The sequence below is a fragment of the Emydura macquarii genome, unplaced genomic scaffold (genome assembly GCF_026122565.2).
Source record: "Emydura macquarii macquarii isolate MOO-44397 ecotype Brisbane River unplaced genomic scaffold, CSIRO-AGI_Emac_v2 contig_1644, whole genome shotgun sequence".
NCBI classification, from domain to species: domain Eukaryota; kingdom Metazoa; phylum Chordata; order Testudines; family Chelidae; genus Emydura; species Emydura macquarii.
Genome location: NW_027131781.1, coordinates 11,167,814 through 11,182,127, shown reverse-complemented (window position 1 = coordinate 11,182,127; position 14,314 = coordinate 11,167,814).

The following is a 14,314-nucleotide window of genomic DNA, read 5'->3' as shown; positions in this document are numbered from 1 at the left end:
AAAGTGCCAGTAGAATTCTTGTAAAAGGATGCACTGGCTACCTCCCGAATCTACGTTCCACTTCGCTATTCTTCATTCCTCTCCTGTTTACTTTATGTAAATCCTTTCCCCCCTCTTTTTACAAAACAAACAGAAACTGGGGGGAAAACAAAAGTTCTGCTCTATAAAGCCCATAAAATTGATTCATCGTAATGAATGTTCTAACAATGACAACCCTCTGCCAGCCTCTCTGATCTTAAATGAAACTCCCCTCGTTCTCCTGACTGTCATATTACAGAGAAAATCTGAAAGAGCACCTCGAAGAATTAAAGAGAGGCAGATTTTTTTTTATCCCTGTTTTTTCTCACTCAGGTCCCTTTATGCTGGCTTCCCCATCCCCCCTCCCCCTTCTCTCTCCCCTCTCACTCTCTGCCTCAGTTCCCATTGAAATGTCAAATGCCACAGTTGTCTGCAACTGAAAGAGAGGCTCCCTGGTGGGAACAGAATGCCCTTCTAACCTGAAGGCCCCGGCTGTTCTCTTCTCCCTCTTTGGTGTTTCCCATCCTGCTTTCTCAGCAGATGTTGTGTGGGGTAGCTCAGGCTGTAAAGGAATGAGTTTCTTTTCACCTGGCCGTGTGAATGGGGCTGGCACGGAAATGCTTGGTCATTCTCTCAGACTCCAGCACCAGCTTACACAGAAAGAGATTGTTTCCAAGCGTAGATTTCTTTTCTTTTAAGCAAGAAAAGATGAAAATAGGATAGACAAGCCGAGTGTGTTGTAAGCTGCCTCCGTGGTGCCAAATAAGGTCTCAGCGTTTTGTCACTGCTAGGTTTTTGTTCTTTTTCTCTTTTCGATTCAAGCTGCAGGCCTTTCCTCTTTCCCTTGTTCCAGACCCCAGTTTTCCCAAGCTGTTGACACGGCAGCTATTTTTTGCAAAATGGCCGAAGTTGGAGAGCTTTTCCGATGACGTGCGTTTTTGTCTATTGCCATCCCTCGAAATGTCATGTCGATGTGAAGTGGTGTGAGAACAGCAGCGAGGTTGTGAAAACCTAGAGTGGGACATTTCACATGTTTTCTCTGGGGAAAAAATTTTAGCTCCCAAACGGGCCCATTTTAGCATGAAAGAGAGAAGAAAGCCCTGAGCCCTGAGTCCGTCCTCAAGGTGCCCCCCGTTCATCATAGTATTTTAGATAGACAGAGGAGGTAATTGGGGAAAAAAATATTTAAAGTTAACAGCTTAGTCTGAGGCTTTCAGGGCAGTTTGTCTGATCTGTGTCCAGCCTTAGTCCTTTGGATGGGTCTCTTTGTGCACAGATCTGCTGACTTCAGTGAGGCTCTGTGTACATTCGAGGGCCTGTCTGCACACATCTGACTGCAGACCCAGGACTATAGAATATAGGATCTTCCCGTTTTATTGTGTCTTGTATAGAACTGAGCATGTCGCTACCGCTTCAGAAATTTGATAATGATATCAAATTCTAATGAATAAATTGTGGCTCTTTTAAAATACTTTGAGGGTACTTTGTCAAGGCTTCTCTTTTGACAATTACAATGTTCCAATCCCACTTGCTTTTTGAAATCCAAGTGCATTTTTACAATGAAGTACTGGAGACTGTAAATGACCCACATGGGATTAACAGACTCAGATTGCTGCCTGCTGCACCTCCGCTGAAGTCAGTGGGAAAACTCGCATTGACTTCGCTGGTGCCCATGTGAATGAAAAACATCTTTAAGAAATTGGGTACCATGTTGAATCTTGGTTAGTGCTTTGCAGGACTGAGCTATTCATTATCCATTGGTATTACAAAGGGGAAGCGTATCAAACCAATTCGGAAGCATTATTGAGGTGAAATGCGCATATCCCTTAGAAAGCCTTGTCTGAGATGGATAGGTTGCACTATTAAGTCAATGTCCTGCTCTTTCACCTCTGGAAACCTGAGATCAAATTCTGGTAAAGAAAGGGAACATGTAAAATGAGTTAGATGGGCCCAACCTAATCTCTACTGGACTTTATTGTCTGTCCACTATGTAGCCACCATGCATTTGGGAATGGTTAGTGTTTCCTGCTCAGAAGAGATTTCAGAGTGGGAGGCTTATCTGAGGTCATGTGCATTGGCTGTGCTTGTGTTTAGTGGGGGAAGTTTGCAAAGCATTTTCCCTATTTCTATCTAGTACCATTATTGTCCTCTTATATCTCCAAGCACTAAAATTAGTCCTATTCAATAACTGGAGGGGCCATAATAATTCCTAGTTCATAGCCCCTCTCACCTGCAGATCTCAAACAGCTTTACAAAAGGAGTGAATATGATTATCTTTTTCACAGATGAGGAAATGAGGTGCAATGACTTGCCTTAGGACACCCCAAAATAGAACCAAGCCTAGAACTTAGGTCTCTTCTGATCCTAGGCGAGCGGGCAGCCTTATCTGTTGGCTCAGGCTGCCTTCTAAGAGGCTTATCCCGCAAGGTACAGCGTGAGCGTGAAGTACTCTGTATTGTTAAGGTTTCCAATTTAGTCTCTGGCTGGAGTTAGTGCATTTTGGAGGAGAAGATGCATTGCAAATTGTTTCATCTGTCACTGTCTGGGACAGAGCACGTACGCAGAATGCCATGGCCTGTACATGAATGTTCTGTGAAATAAACCTTCAGACCAGCAGAATCAAAAGATTAACTGAACTGGCCCTCTTAATTCGTGCTGAATTAATCCAGATTCATTTAGGACTCAGACTATCTGAAGGTAACATGGTGGCAAGGCTGTCACTAGATTAGCTGAAGACAAGTGCTGTTGAAATAAAGCGTTATTGTCCCTCTTCTGGCTACGACAGCCTTCGCCAAAATAAAAGACAGCTGGGTAGGAAATAGCAGGCAGCTTCCAAGAAGCAGCCATGGTGTTACCACAGACTGCCATGAATATTAGCTCTGCTAGGCAACCAGCAAAAGGAGCTGCAGGCAGCCATATCCCAGGCCAAAAGAAGAAAGAAAGGAGAGAAAAAAATGAAGACAGCTAGCCCTGAGAAAAAAAGAGAAACCTTCTTCATGATCATGCTCTGGATGGGAAACATTTTTTTTCTAATCCTCTGTGTCAAATTCTTTCCCTTCCCTTTCACACCCAAGCGACCGTTGCAGGGTTGCACCCACAGTGGGCATTGGTTGAGTGGTCATGAACGCCACTCTCCTATGTGCCTCACCTTCCAAGTGGCTATGATTTAGCTGGAGGGGAGATGCAATAGAGCAGGAGTTCTCAAACTGGGGGTCGAGACCCCTCAAGGGGTCGCGAGGTTATTATGGGGGGATTACGAGCTGTCAGCTCCCACACATGCTGGGGCTGCAGCTGTCAGCCCTGTGCATGGTTGACAGCCAGAGCTCTTCAGAGCTGGGTGGCCAGAGAACAGCGGTTGCTGGCCAGGTGCTCTGAAGGCAGTGCCGCTCCCAGCAGCAGTGCAGAAGTAAGGGTGGCATGAGATGAGGGAGGGTGGCCTGGCATGGGGGGGTAGTCACTTTTGGGAGTGGGAGGTCATCACAGCCTGAAATATTTTCAAAAAGGGTCCCAGCAAAAAAAGTTTGAGAACCCCTGCAATAGAGTGTTGCTTGGAACATAGCATGCAGACATATTAATAAGGTAAGAATCTAGTTTTTTGTACTAACCTTTGCACACCAGGGCTTAAAATCCTGAGACCAATGAAGTCAATGGGACTTTTGCCATTGACTTAGTAGAGTCAGGATTTCACCCGAGGTGTCCCAGAGAACAGGGAATGTATAAACCAATCAGCAGCCGTGAAAGCCAAGATTTTCACAAGTGACTAGTGATTCTGGGTGCCCAACTTGATTTACAGACCTCTGAAACATCATGCTCATTTAAGGTGTCTCAAGTTGGCTACTCTGAATCACTAGGCCCTTGTAAATTTGGCTTGTGCATTCAGGAAGAAGCTCTTCTATATCCTTGGACTTTTAGGGCCACATCCTGGTCCTCTCACTCACTCTGAGTACCTCACATTGTGTGTGTTCCCATTAGCTGTAATGAGACTACTTGAAGAGTAACCGTCGTCAGCTTGAGTAAGGGTACCCGAATCAGCCCCGAGGAGCTTGTTCTGTACAGTGAGCGGATGCTATTTTCAGTGGTGCCCCACTGGTTAGGCAGGAGGCATTTTCTGTCGGACAGAAAACTTACTTCATGAAGCTCCAGAGCACAGCTCTTTCGGGCCTGGTGTTGTATTTGAACCATCCCTCTCAAGCAATTGCCCTGCTTGACCGCACAGCTAGCGGTGCCGCGTCTCATTACATTTGGTCATTAATCAGAAAAGAGTGTTGGCAGCTGACTGGCACGGGGGCAGCAACACAGCCAGTGACTTATTTTTACTAAGAAATGGCATTGGGAGGAGATTTGAATCTTGGGCTCCTTATCTCAGTCTGCTGGACTGTAGTTCTGACACTGCAACGGAGTAGCTTATTTACTGGATCATTAACAGCTTTGCTACCAGTGCCTGCAGTTTCTTGGGGCAACTTTTGCCCAAAGACTAGTTGCTGAATACAATACAAGTTTATATTGTAGAATGTCTTTCAGACACAGTCTCCTGAAACATTTACTGACTAAGATCCGGATTCTGCAAAGTATTTAAACATACTTACGTTTAGACACAAGAACTGCCATTGAAGTTAATGGGACTACTCGTGCTTAAAAAGAAGCATTTGCTTACGTACTTTGCTGGAGTGGGGCCTTAATACAGTTTGAAAAGTAAATAATACAGTTTGAAAATTTAATAATACTTAGAGCTGGTCTACACAGAGATTTCCACTGAAATGACTAAATTGGTTTAATTTGCACCTTTAGTTATTTCAGTACAAGTTCTATGTCCACACACGCTTATTTTAATTTAGCTAAAGTCCATTTTTTTTATTAACTAAATCAAAATTATTATTCAACAGACTTACACCAAAATAAATGAACCTATAATCAGTTTAGTTATTTCTTTCAATCTTAGATACTTATCTGCCCACCCCTTACCATAGTCTTTGAGCACCTTTAATGTATTTATTCTTACAATGCCTCTGTGAGGGAGAACAATGCTATTATCCCCATTTTAAAGTTGGGAAACTGAGGCACGGAGAGATGAAGCAACTTGTCCAAGGTCACACAGGAATATATAACAGAGGAGGGAACTGATCATGGCTTTTCTGTCTCCCACTTGCTCCTGAGCCACTCTACACCTTCCTCTGGGTGCAATTTGGGTGCAAGTTTGGATTTAGACCAGCCCTAAAGAATAGCAGAGGGAGAGAAGCACTAAAAGACTTAGCCAGGAGGGAGAAGAGATACTTTTAGCTGAGATACAAAGTGAGACGGAGAGCCAGTAAGATGGTGTGATACAGGGAGTTGTTTCAGATGGAAGTTTGAACTGCAAAGGAGAAGGCTTATGTCTCAGGAGTGGCAAGAACTTGAGGAACCAAGTGCTAAATAAGCAAAGGGACCAAGGGGAAAAGCTCAGAGAGAGACTGTTTCCTTTTCTTCTCACACAGCTATCTAGCTTTCAGTCTCACATATCTGCATCTTTACATTTCCCTTGGCTCTCCCGGAATCTACTGTAGGAGTAGGATGGTTGCCATGCCTCCGTGTTCAATAACTCTCTGCTCTCTCATTTCCTTTCCCAAAACCCATGGACGCACTATTTGTTTTTCTCATAGATGAATCAACAGGCTAGGCCCTAGTGAATAGTTTATCTCTTAAGCAGTGACACCGGAGCACTGGTGTGCACCCAGAAGAAATTGGGCTCGGAAAACAACTTGACATGGTTTAACGTCCTGCCCTTTCAGACGCATTCAGGGCTGAAATATATGGGGTGGCTGGTAGACTGGCCAAGTGCTGCTCAGTCACCAGGCATCAGGAGAGGGAGAGTGCTTTCTCACGGGTTTTTTCCTGCCAGTCTTCAAAGACAAATGTGTTGAAAGAGAAGAAAAGGCCCAGCCCCTGGGCTAAACAAAAACCAGCCTCGCAAAGCTGTTTTGTGGCATTGCTTTTTCATAGGTTGCTCTCTGGCCCATTTCCCTCCTTCATTCCTGCTGATTAACCAAGAACCTCTTGAGGAAGCGTGCAGTCTAAAGCTTTGGATGGGGACAGGCTTCTAAGTGACGGTGGGCTGGGCCCTTTTCTCCTTGGTCAGAAGCACTGACTACAACGTTTCCACATGCAATAGGGGAAGAAGAATGGATAAGAAAGTCATGAATGCCTTGTGTTACTGAAAAGCGTCATTCATTCGGTGTCTGTACAGTGCTCAGCGCATGAGGCCTTGATCTTGGTTGGAGCCTGTGCTCCTAGTCTGTCATGCAACCGATAAATAATACATGGCAAACCTATTTCCAGTGAAGGAGCTGGCTGTTTAAAGGAAGCAAAGGCTATATAATGCAAGTCCCTATCAACCCAAAAGAAATTGTTTCAAATATGTAAATGAAGCACAGCACCAAGCATCTCAGGCCAAGACCCAGTGAATCCGGCACATCATGTTATTAATAGGAAGGGTGCCTCAATTAATTAAGCTCTTAAAGGGTGATGAGGAAGCATTAAAATACATTTGTTGGGGGTGATCTGAAAAGCAGAACATTGCACCATGTCTAATTGTTGGAATAATTATTTGCTGCAGTGCAAATTACTAGGAGCAAATTCACGGCATGCATTTATGTATATTTAATTATCATCAGGAACTGGAGTTGAGGGACTAGATTTAATATGTTCTTAATGAAATAGCCAGAATTTGTATGTGTGTGTGTATGTATGTGTGGTTTTGCAAAGAATTCATTATTTTGCCACAGCTGGATTAGTTTATTTTAAATAAATCATCATGGCAGATACAGTTTCTGTGCTGCTGTTCACTTGCCTATTTAGTGCAAAGATCATAGTTTCATTTGCACAGATGGATCTATATCAAGCAAGTTTCCCCCGTCTTGCCTGTGAGCTGTATGGTTTTGCATGTTGCAATGAAGAGTTCGATGTAAAGCGACACACATTAGTTGAGCTGGGAATTAAGGGGTACAGGGAATTGGAGGCATTTGATGATCCTCTGTGCAGAGAAAGGCTGGATGGTTTTAGGTTTGGCAATGGGATAGGGAGCTTTATACTTGTAGGGTGCCAGTTTTAAGTCTAGTCTTACCTGCTAGCAAGTGAAAGCTGCTTGTCTGCTGGCTTATGCAAAACGAGCTAGTGGCGTCACTCGAATTCCCAATGGATGGGACAGAAAAAACTAACACAAACCCACCGTCACAAATGGCACTAGTTGGCCCCCTTTGTTGGTAGAGAGGCCCTGGAAAGTGGAACCACCACTTTCATCCTATAAATGATTCCTCTCCCTCAGGATTCAGGTTTGCTGTACCAGGCTGGTGCTAAAACAGGACCTTTGGAAGTCAGTCCAGCACCAAACTCGCTACGACGTTTAAGAACCTTCGGTGATATAGACAAAACTGGGACTAGGCTTTTGGTCACCTCCAACAATGGCGTTCCTGGAGAGGGCCAGGTGTGGGGTACCTCTAGTGATCTGAAGTCCCTTTAGGGATTCAGCTGGGTTTCCAGGGGGAAGGCAATGCCACCCTCATATCTCAATAGGGATATGCTCATCTGGTTGCAATAAAGGCCCTACATAGCTCAGGGCATTTACACGTCCCTGGGGGTGCTCCCTTTTGCTGCTCCCTAGAGTGCCAGCCCCCATAGAGTGGGAAGGAGGAGGTGGGGCCATAGTTCTTCATGGCCCCCTCTATTGGCCAGCCAAGGTGGCTGTCCACACTGGGGAGTGCATGCTGTGCTCTCTCCTAAGGGATGGCGCACTTGCTGTGGTCCCATTGGGAACCTGGGAGCCATAATCCATTAGGGCTGTGTGTCTCCACACCACGCAGGCCTTTCAAGGCCAAGCGCCCTTCCCTGGTCTCCCAGCTCTTGCCTAATAACCTCGGTTGGTTAGCTTTGTGACTAGGAACAGTAACCTGACTGCAACTGGCCTTGTAACTAAAACACAACTGACGCAACGTGGTTGTTGATTAGTTCCTAAAATAAGAGAGGAGGACAAGTTGGCCCGGTCCCTGTGTACACTGTGCCAAGTAAAATCACAGTTGCGGTGTAATTAGCAACACAATCCATTGCCAAGCACAGTGTTTGGTTCTTTGTTTTCACTTGGAGATTTCAACCCAAGTTGGGAAATGCAACAAACATGGGGTAACTAAGTGACATAAAGGTAACGTGCCAAGGGTGGGTGGGGCGGGGAGGGTGTTCTGATGACAATATCATAACCACAAGTGTGGTTTGTGCCCCCTCAGAATCCTTATTCACAGTGTCCCTGTGCTTTATTGTATATAATTAATGGATCCCCTGAGGCCTCCTCTTCTGTTGCTCTGCCTTCCCCCCAGGATGTCCTACTCTGCGTTATTTAGTTTAAAAACCTAATTAACAGAATTTGCAATTTGCCTCTCTATCCATCCCTAAGAAATTCCTCTCCAGCTGCTCTCCGCCATCCACCCGGGGCCCTTTCTCTGCTGTGCTTTTTGGTCCTGCTTTCGGGATGTTTGAAAGGTGTGGAGTGTATATATGTGGGGTGGGTGGAATCCATTTTCACTGTGGAATAAATTTTAGGAGCATCCAGAAGACACAATTTGCTTCATTGCTCTGCCAGCTTTTGTCTTCTTCATTTCTCCTCCTCCACCCAATAAAATTCTGTCTCCAATAAGGGAAACATCTGTGTTAGATTCTGAGTAATGAGGTACAGTATAACTCCTTTCAAATTGTCACACGTGTAGCAGTCTCAGTGAAAGACTAAGGATTCTTTATAAATCTAGTCTCTCTCTCTGTCTAATCCGTATTTATAAAGTGCTATTGTTCTAGTGTGTAGGTACTGATTCATTAGACAACAGACATAGAACCTCCGGTGTTGGTCTCAAACTTTGTCCATGCTAAGGTTTTTAGGAAACCATCCCTCTGTTGCTATAGCACCAGTGCTCTCCCAGCTAGTGATAGCAACGGAACCAGCAAACTAGTCTGACAACTGGCCTTTTCATGGCCGAGTGCTATAGAACTACCCAAAGCAGGGTCAGACAACGTGGTGATGAAAAAGCCAGTGGCCAGTCCACATTAGGGCTTCCACTTTTGTTTCCACTGGTGGAGCTGCACCAATGTCATTGTACCAGGTTTCCCTCTAATCCTCCATGTAGGTGCAATGCAAGCAGGGGTCACTTGAGCATATCGAATTATTCATTGTGAACCATTTACCAAAGTGCTTATCATTCCTGATGGTTGAATTCAGTTATTTTTGCAAACACATTTCAGCCAATGAGAGGCAAGTATTTCTCCCAGTGGTAGATATTCAGAATGCGCTATTCAAGGGGCGTCATTGCTTGCTGATATCACATGGCATCTATTTCTGTTCCCTGATTGATTGACATGAGTAGGAGAGTGGAAGAAGCAGACATTAAGAAGAAGAAAGGCCACAAAGAAGGTGAGAAGTGGTGGAGAGACCCACAGTGCTGCCTGTACTATACACAAGCAGCTGGCAACTGCAAAGATGAAAAGTGTGAGTGCTGCACCCATAAATCAGCTTTATTTTAAAATTCCCTTACTTTCTCACTCCGATGCTGCTCCCAAGTCCACAAGGACAATGTACAGAGGGTAGCTGGGTATGCACTGCAGGTATTAGGGCGCGAGCTCACACCTTTGCAGGCATAGAAACTCCAAACTAAACATTTTGGAGAAAAAAATATGGGCATAAAGCAAACAAGGAGGGTTCATGAACCTGGCTGAGGTGCTGATGGACACCGGTGGGATTGCTAATGGTCACGTGGGAAGGACTTGCGGTACATTGGCAGGAGTTTGTGTGTGGATGGTAGGAAAGGGAAGCTGGCACTGCTGACACCTGTCCTCTATTGGTTCCGGTTCTGAATAGAAGACATTTTCCAGACTGCCCTTTTGCATGTTCCACCTGGACCATTTGTCCATATAATAGATCAGTGAAAACATTGTTTCCGGTTGTCTTCGGGCTTGGCTTGTGGTTTGTCAGATCGAGATTTTAACTGATGTACAACTCTGGCCCAGTCAAGGGCTGTGCAAACACTGCACATATGAATGAAATGGCAGACGGAGATGCCTCCGCCCCCCACGGAAACCCCCATCATTCAAAGCAAACATCAGAGGAGGGCTCAGCTTTGATGTGGCTCTTGGGTCTGCAGCCTCCACAAAGGAATATTTAGAGCAACATTTACACAGTTCTCCAAGCCAGATACTTCTGTGAGCACACCCCACCCTCCTGCACCTCTCTGGTCCCAACCCTGTCACTGAGTGCTTTGGAATCAGAGCATTCGCAGATGCAACTATGCCACTGGAATATTCAAGACCAGCCTTGGTCTTACAGAGACACATGCTGTGGACAAAAAAAGGGGAAGGAAAAAAAAAAAAAAAAAGGGAAGGTGGGGAGGGCATATGTGTCCTTGAGACAGCTGCTGCTTCACGCCAACAGAGGCGCTTGTCAGGAGATGTTAGCTGGTCAATTAGAAGAAGGTGAAGAGCAGGGGAGAGAAGACATCAAGAGAAACATTGAGAAGGGGATGGCTTTGTGCCAGCAGACAAAGCTCCTTTTCTCAGTGGGGCTGCACAAGTCTCCTCCCAGACAAATTAACTCAGTACAACACTTGCTCCTTTTAACACGGCTGCAGTAAATACAGACCAGACACTCTGGGACACTCTCTTCTCTCTTATGACAGAGAGGCAGCTTGCAAACTTCCTTCCCCTTTCTCTCTCTCCCCTTCTTTCAAGACTGGCAGGATCATCTTCACCCAAAAGTGCTACTGGAAAAACAGTTGAAAGATTTAGGGGAGGAAAAAACCAAAACAAAAACCCAAGCTGGCAAGAGGTGAAGGGTGTGTAATTGCTATTCCTTATGCGATCCACTAAAGCTGCATGTTTTAACCATCTGAGGACAGCAGGGAATTTACTGTTCTGAGAGAACCAAATATAATACTGTGTGGTTTGTATTATCTCTCTTTGATGGGGATGGGAGTAACTAAGTGGCCTTAATTTTCATTGGGATTAACTAAATTTCCTTCTCCTTTCGTGTCGGCAACATGAGGCTTCATCAGGCCTCTGATCTTGCACTGAATAAAAATATAGTATTACAATCAAACCGCAAAACAGAGGGTTTGACCCTAACTTGGATTAAACTGCATTCGAAACAACATTCTTCAGTTAGCGAGTCTGGGGAGCTAGTGCTACAGTGCTCGGTGCTGCCCTATGAGCCTTGCCAGCATATGGTAGCCCTATTAATTGGTGCTGATTAGAGACCCTCTCACGATATTTTATTATGAGATGTTGGTCATGATGCCAATTTTGCAATCTGGATTCAGCTAGGATGGTGCAACACTGGCAACAGTCTGAGAGGCTAAGGGCTGCACTTAATTTACAAAGAAAAGTATAGAAGTTTTAACCACAAATCAATGCACTGACAGGTTTGTTTATACTCTCTCATTTTGTGTGTCCTGCTAGTTGAATAACAATTGCTGGTAATTCAGCTTTGTCCTGCGTGCAGTTTGATGGTGCATTTCACGACTCTGTTTGCTACATTGGCCCCTGGACTGCCCTTCAGACACAAAGCTGCCAGGCTGGCTGTAACCAAGTTTGGAGTGTGTTCACTCCCTTTGAAATGGAATGGGATGGGGAAAGGTTGCTTCTCTGATGAATGAAAGCATTGCGCCTTTTCTTCATATTTCATAACGTTATTGAGGTACAGGGGAATCTACTCACACCTCGTTGTGTAGTGTGGCTTCTCTTCCCATTTGCTCCTGCATTGTCTGGTGTAGCTCCCTATATCCAGTAATGAGCACGTTTTGATTACCTAGACACATGGAAAAATAGATGTGTAAAATTAAACCGCTGCAAACTACCTAAGACAGAGGGATGTCTGAGCCAATGTTGTTGGCATTGCTTTTCAGGTTGGGGAACCAGATGCAGCGGCTCTAAGGCATAGCAGTGCCCCTTTCGGTACAGCTCTCTGTTCCTTTATTGTATTATTACCTTTGTAACAGTGGCCAAAAGTCTGCAAGGCACCTTCTCATATAGATAATGACGTGATCACTGCCCCATGGAGCTTACAAACAAATTCCAAGACGTGACACAACCGGTGGCTACCGAGCAGAGGCTAGCGCATGGCATGATGGAGTAAGGAATTTTTCTGTGTTCGATAAGTAGAGCAGAATGAATACATAGCAGACTTAATCACTTAGTTCCCTGAAGGCACCATAGAAGTGGCTCATTAGGAAGTCTATAGTTCTGTGGATCAGTTCAGGGAAGAGTGTTCTGTGCACAGAGAACAGCGCTGGAGAAAAGCACTGCATCGCCTCCCAGGTTCATTCTGCATCATCTCAGCTACGACGGTGGCTCAAAGTATGTTGTGATTTACCCCTCTCCATTCCCAAATGGGCAAACGCTTCCTGAAAAAGGACATGCCCCTTTAAATGTCTCCTTTGACAAGTTTCAGCATGGGACCAGAATGCCATAGAACCTTAACACACGATCCAGCCAATCTGAGCACTAGACTCCGAAACTTTCCTTTGCCTCTAATTTCCAAATGTGGGCATCTCATGCTGCTAATAGCCACAAACAATAGCTCTTGCCTGACAGCTGCTATTATTGACAGCAGCTTGTTCCATTTAATTAGATTTGAGGATCTCGGGTGAGTTGTTCATTTAAGGTTAAATAACCTTTGTCACAAAATGTAGACCCACATTTCCCACACCTCGATGATGGGAGCTCAGCCATAAATGGAAGATCCAGAATGACAGAGCTACTGGAATGGGTGGAAGTGACGATATGAATGGGCTTTGCTTACGGGCGGCTGAAGCCCAAATTCCAGTACCAGTCCTCCCATTCAAAGCCTGTGAAATGACCTTCATCCCAAGCAGCAGTTTGCAGGACAGAGGGGCTGACTGGGCAGGGACAGCTGAAGGAGGGAAAGGCATGAAGGATGAAAGGCAGAAGATGATCTCTCCCAAAGCTGCCTGCAAAGCAGTTGGGTTTGCAAACATTTGGTGTCCATGTGGCATATGGAAGCAGTGTTTTCTGCTCTGGCATTTCCTCCAGGAAAGTGAGGAGCAAAGCAATTTGGCTATTTGTGTCTGCTGAGAGACAACACCATCGCCCAGATTCTCTATTTCCCCCTCCCTACAGTAGAATATATCAGTAAAGTTCCTAAATTAGTGACTAACACCTCAGCAAAATATCCAGAAGAAAACCAGTGGGTTTTTTCGATAGAGGAAAGAAAACTCTATTCACTGACTTACTTTTAAAATTCCAGTTACTGTGGCAACTGGACTCAGAGTTTAAAGTGGCTCTGTCTTCTATACACCATTGTTTAGCTTTCAGTTGCTGGAGCAACAGATCACTGGGAACAGCCAGCATGGTTGGGGTTTCTCTTTCTTTCTTCCTCCAAGTCACTTGTCTATGGGCCTCATTAGGGCCAATGTTAGTTTGCTTTTCACTGAAGACACATACTGTCAGCATATGATGGGCAAGATGTCAGACAGCGCTAGAAGAAATGGAGGTTAGGTCAAAGGCTCATTGCAAAGGGAGAATTCCTAGAAAAGTTAAAAAAAAAAAAAAAAAAAGGGAACAGTTGGGATGGGATGGGAAAGAAATTAATGTGTTATGTTGTCCCCCGAGATCTGAGGGTCAGGACATGCATGACTCCAGCACCCCTCAGTGTCAGGATCCAGTAGTGTCTCACTTGGCTTTCAGCAGTTATGAACCACATTGGTTTGCCCAAAGTGGAGACTTACCTAAAGTCAGCAAGCTTGGAATATACTTCCCACAGGCTGAGTTTCCATTGACTCTGACGACTTAAGGCAGTGCCTTAATGAAGCCACTGCATATAACAACAGTTTAACATCACTGACACCTAATGCCTTCTATCTGGAAAGACCCCAAAATATCGCCACCAATATCCTCTATATCCATATGCCTCATTTCTTCCATCACTGAAATGTAGCCACCTCATATAGTGGCTTCTGAGTCAAACACAGCACAACCATAGAGCAGTTTAGGACAGGAAGTTAATAATATCGTGGACAATCATGGAAAAAAAAGAAACTGCCCATTTGCCCTCTGTATTGCAAGAATCACTTTGTATGATTAAATTAAAAGTTCCTATACTAAGGCCCGGATTTTCAGAAAACCTTACCGCTTACATTTATTGAGGTACCTAAATGGGAGCTCCGATCTTTTGAAAATTTGTCCCCAGTTGTGAGTGCTGAGCACTTGAAAATAAGTCCTTAAGTTCTTTTTGAAAATCTGGCTCTAAATTTGCACCAAGCAGGAAACAGAAATAATT